Source organism: Chelonoidis abingdonii, chromosome 10 (genome assembly GCF_003597395.2).
Source record: "Chelonoidis abingdonii isolate Lonesome George chromosome 10, CheloAbing_2.0, whole genome shotgun sequence".
NCBI lineage: Eukaryota > Metazoa > Chordata > Testudines > Testudinidae > Chelonoidis > Chelonoidis abingdonii.
The window spans coordinates 10,756,869-10,761,925 of NC_133778.1; the positions used below are offsets into that span (position 1 = coordinate 10,756,869).

At 50.9% G+C, this 5,057-nt stretch overlaps 1 long non-coding RNA gene across 1 annotated transcript; it reads right to left on the reverse strand.

Annotated features, from left to right (window-relative positions):
- Positions 1 to 332: 332 nt before the first annotated feature.
- On the reverse strand, positions 333 to 4,794 carry LOC142047390 (uncharacterized). The gene is made up of 2 exons (XR_012656621.1): positions 4,286 to 4,794; positions 333 to 2,313 (listed from the first exon to the last, which is right to left on the reverse strand). It is a non-coding gene; the product is annotated as an uncharacterized LOC142047390 (long non-coding RNA).
- Positions 4,795 to 5,057: the final 263 nt, after the last annotated feature.

The following is a 5,057-nucleotide window of genomic DNA, read 5'->3' on the forward strand; positions in this document are numbered from 1 at the left end:
TGAGATCGGTGAATTATATCATAACTGAGTATTAATACGGGTGCATTAAATTCCAGCGAGCTGTTACATCTGAATTTCTTTAGATGCACGAAAGCAATGTTTAGCAGCAGTGTTTTCTGTTGATTCCTTCCTTTCATCTCTTTCTTTTGATGGAAACAGACAGAATTTTTTATGATTCTCTAACAGACAGAAATGTCTATGATTCTATAATTTGATTAGCTTGTCATTACTATGAGTCATGAATTGGCACTGAAGAGTTAAAAAAACCCACGCAAACACTCGGCAACGATCTGGACAATGACATGCAGAGATATGACTTGACATGTAAAATAACTACAATCAGCATGATTTATTGATTATACCCCATTATATGACAGGAACTAAGTTTGTTGTTCACTAAAATACTGACTCAAGCTGATCAACAACCGAATATATCCTGCGGAAAAATAATCCAAAATCATTGGAGAAGGATGTATAGAAAGCAACTCCTGACGAGAATAGGCAGTATATTAGACATGAGTTTGCAGGGTGATATGGGTAGAAAAAAGGCCAGTGCAAATCTGAGACTACATGGAGGAGATCAAACTTGTAGTGACTGATCATGGGAAACATAGTTTTTCAGTGCTAGGGCAGCAGAAAGGAGGGGTGGTCCAATGTTTAGGGCACTAACTTAGAACTCAAGATACCTGAAGTTAACTCCCTGCTCTGCCACAGACTACGTGGGTAACCTTGGGCAAGTCACTTAGCCTCTCTGTGCCTCGGTTTCCCACCTGTACAATGGGGATAATAGCGCTGCCCTGCCTCACAGGGTTGTTGATAACATATTCTCACGACTGGGAGGTGCTCAGATGCTACAGTAATGAGACCATATAGGTCGTATAGCTAGATTGGTCACTCCCTGTGCTGGATTTAAACTATGGAGGATGGCTTTTGGGTGGCCTGTGTCAAATGACTTGGTGGACTCAGTGCAGCTCTCTGTGTTCAGATATCCATACCACAAAATCCAATATATAGCCTGTGTCATGCAGATCAGACTAGATGGTAATAATGGCCCCTTCTGGCCTTAAAATCTATGAATAAATATTGCACTAGCCGGCAGCCTTAATGGCACTCAGAATTGAGGCTGAGAACAGGATGGATATGGAATTGGAGCTTCTCTCTTATCCCTAGAGGTTGTCCTACTAGGTGCAATTGGGGCATACTGGAGGAGCACCAGGAGGAAGCTTGCATCACCACCACATATGTTGCACCTCTTCTGAATGGACAGCTTCAGTTTCCTGGATTGCAAACTTTTCTCCAGTATTAAATTAACCATGCCACATTTTAAGTGGTGGTTATGAACTAACAAATCCTAGAATAATAATAATAAATAAATTAGTGGCAAAGCCTCTTTTTCCTCCCCTTTTCATTGTGCTCACATACTGGCTGAAAAATATATTGGATATGATATCTGCTCGCATAAGCAAAACTTAAATAGTATCAGGCAGCTATAGTACTAAAGCAAATGAGTGTTCATGCTGCATACAGTCAACTGCACTTAGTGCAATTGCTTTTGGGTTTTTTAGGTCTGACATATGATGATATGCTCTGAAGTACAATCAAGCTACTCCACAATGAGCTTTGTCAATTAAATTAAGAGCAAAAGATCAACTTAATTCATTTTTTTACAAGCCTTCTCTCTTCCACGCTGACTCGTGAAGGGCATATCTGTGGTAAGAAAGGAAGAAAATAAGAGTAAGTGACTGATCATTTAGGCCCGAACCCAAAGCCCGCTGAAGACAATAAAAAGCTCTCCATTGTTTTCAATGGACTTTAGATCAGGCCTTTGGAGCTTAGAATTAGCAATCAAAGGTCCACTAGCATAGCTGCAAAGGAGGAAACCAGAATCAAGGAGTGGCACTGTCCTGGAGCTGCTCCCCTGCCAAAGCAGAGGAGGATGCTGGCTGGATGCTGTGCTCGAACAAGCCTCGGGCGAGAAGGTTCTACTAAACTGGAGTAAAAGCCTCATAATTAGGTCCACAGCAAAACAATTGTCTTTTAGTTTGATGCCATACATTCAGCACAGCAGCACTTCCGTAACTTGGGTAGCACGTCACCTGCATTCCAAATCCAGACATCGGTTGCTCCGTCAGGTTGATGTTCCTCCCTTCCAGTTTAAGAGTGAAATCCTGGCCCCACTGAAACCAATGACAAAGCTCCAATTAACTTAAATAGGGCCAGGACTTCTCCGTAAATATTTTCACACATCAGTGTAATTCCTCCACGCACACAGGTCCAGTTTTACAACAATGAATGGCACACAACACAGCTCACCTCAGAAAGGAAGAGAGAAAATAGGGTAATTGTTAATTATTAGTTAACTCATTAGCTATTGAGCTGTCACCTCTAATTGGCCAATGATGCCAGCTCTACTGACGACTTGTTCAACTGTCAAACAAGTATGCTCGCCACACTGCCCAACACGAGGCACTCCTTGTAAACAGCCACTACCTCCAGGGCCGGTGCAACCATTTAGGCAAATTAGGCGGCCGCCTACGGCACCTAGTGGTTGGGGGCGCCCAAAAGCCCACTCAGGCGAGGAGGTGGAGTGGAGGTGAGCTGGGGCAGGGGGACGCGGGGAGGGCTGCCCGCAGAAAGGGGGGGAGGCACATAGGGGAACCGCTCCCTGCCCCAGATCACCTCCACTCTGCCTCCTCTGCTGAGCACACAGCCCCTGCTCTAACTATTCTCCAATCGGCGCCGCAAGCCAGGCGGGGTTAGCTGCCATGAAGGCGGGCTCCCTGGGCGAGGTTAGCTGCAGAGGGGGGGTAGCTGCTGCAGGGGGGGCTCCCCGGGCGAGGGGGGGTGGCAGCTCCCTGGGTGGGGGGCTCGGTTAGCTGCTGCGGGGGCGGGGTTAGTGGGGGCGAGGTGCAAGGTGGAAGTTTCGCCTAGGGCTTGAAACTTCCTTGCACTGGCCCTGACTACATCACATCATTATCCTCCTGCCAACCCCTCCTCACAACTCTCCTTTGCCGTGATGCCTGACAACAGTTAGCTGTGGGTGTGCTGAGACCACAGTCTATCATACTAACATCGCAGTGTTTTCTTGTACTCTGCTGTACCCGTCTGTCTTCCTCTATCCAATTATTGTCTCGTCTTATGTCTCCAGCCGCTGTATAGCTCTGACTCCCAGCTCAGGCAGACGTGCACGCATTAGCTCTGCTTGACCCAGTGCACTAAAGTTAGCAGTGTGACCAGCACTGCACAGGCAGAGGCTCGGGCTAACCAGCCAAGTACATACGCAGGGTGCTGGATGGAATTGTACTCAGGCGGCCAGCCCGAGACCCCATCCATGCCACGGTGGTCACACTGCTATTTCTAGCATGCTACCTTGGATCGGAGCTAGCTCATGTATGTCTGCATGAACTGGGATTATACGCTTAGATTGTAATCTCCTTGGCGCAGGGACCATCTTTTTGCTCTGTGTTTGTACAATGCTTAGCATGATGGGGTCTTGATACACGACTAGGGTTTCTAGGGGCTATGGTAAAACACATATATATAATAGTGCTGCTGCTATGAATTAATCCTGAAATGATAATACTGTACATAGTACAGAGCCTTTTGGCAGAAAGGCTGAGAGAGCAAAGTGATTTTCACAATCATGAATTAAGGATCATAAGCCCATTCCCCTGTAAGGTAATCAAGTATTATCTCATTTTACTCAAGCAAATAAATTAAGGGCCCTTATCCTTATCTACACTGAACTCTTACTCACATGAGTAACACAATTCACTTCAGTGGGGATTACTCAAGTGAGCAAGACCCAGATCCTCAATGGGAGTTGGGCAGCTAAACTCCTTTGAGGATCCAGGCCAAAGCACTCCCCAATATGAATGAGGGTTATGTAAACCAAACCCTTAACTTGTGAGGAATCCAATCCCAGCCTCCTGAGTTTAAATCTTTCTGATTTGGGGGAAAGGGCGATCCCTCTCTCCTGGCATAGCTAAATATGGTCAGGCTCAGTGACCCTATAAATCCAGCGCTGCTGGGGTGCTCCAGCGTGCTGCTCGGCGCCCTGTCTGTTATCAGGGAAGAGCAAGGCAGAGGTTTGATTCTTTTCATTATAAACCTTTTCTGCCGCTTCCTGCCTTCTCAGCTGCTGTTTGTCCATTCTGTATCGGCCTCCATGGGGCTCCTCACGTGCTTAAATCTAGGGGCATCCTTAAGTGTCCCGCACAGGGGCCGCACCACGTTCCCAGCCCACTGGTTCTGCCAACCCTGGGCAGGGGGTGTCAGTGCTCACATGTGCCAGGCTAAGCCGCGCGGCCTGATTTCCCCTGGCTCCGTCCTAGCTGCAGGGGCGGCTCTTATTTCGCGGCCCCAAGCACAGCTGCATGCCGCGGGGGCGCTCTGTCGGTCGCTGGTCCCGCGGCTCTGGTGGAACTCCCAGGCGTGCCTGCGGAGGGTCCGCTAGTCGCGCGGCTCCAGGCTCCACCGAAGCCGCGGGAGCAGCAGACCCAGGTCCGGCTCTAGCAATTTCGCCGCCCCAAGCACGGCGCCACGCCGCGGGAGCGCTCTGCGCTCGCTGGTCGGGCGGCTCCGGTGGACCTACCGCAGGCGTTTCTGCGGACAGTCAGCTGGTCCCGCGGCTTCGGTGGAGCTGCCGCAGGCGTGTGAGGAGCCGCCTGCCGCCCTCCCAGCAACCGGCAGAGCGCCCCCCGCGGCGTGCCGCCCCAAGCACCGCTTGGCGCGCTGTGGCCTGGAGCCGGTGGTTCCTCTCCTCCTGCTAGACGCGTTCACGGCTCGGCGAGAGGCGGCCACTGATTGCCCCGGCTCGCTGCGGGGCTCACCCCCCACCCGTGCCCCCGGCTGGGACTGCGGGGCGGGCACATAAAGGGGCGGGGGGAGGCCAGGCGCCGGGGAAGGGCGTTGGGGTTTCCCGCTTTCACAGGTGATGCGAGGAGCTGGCTGGGTTTTCCCAGCCCGTGTCCCCGCCTCGCGGGCGAGCGGCTGGAGCTCCCCGGGGGGCGGAGGCAGCCGCGGCCCATGCGCAGCGGGCCCGGGGCAGGGGAAGC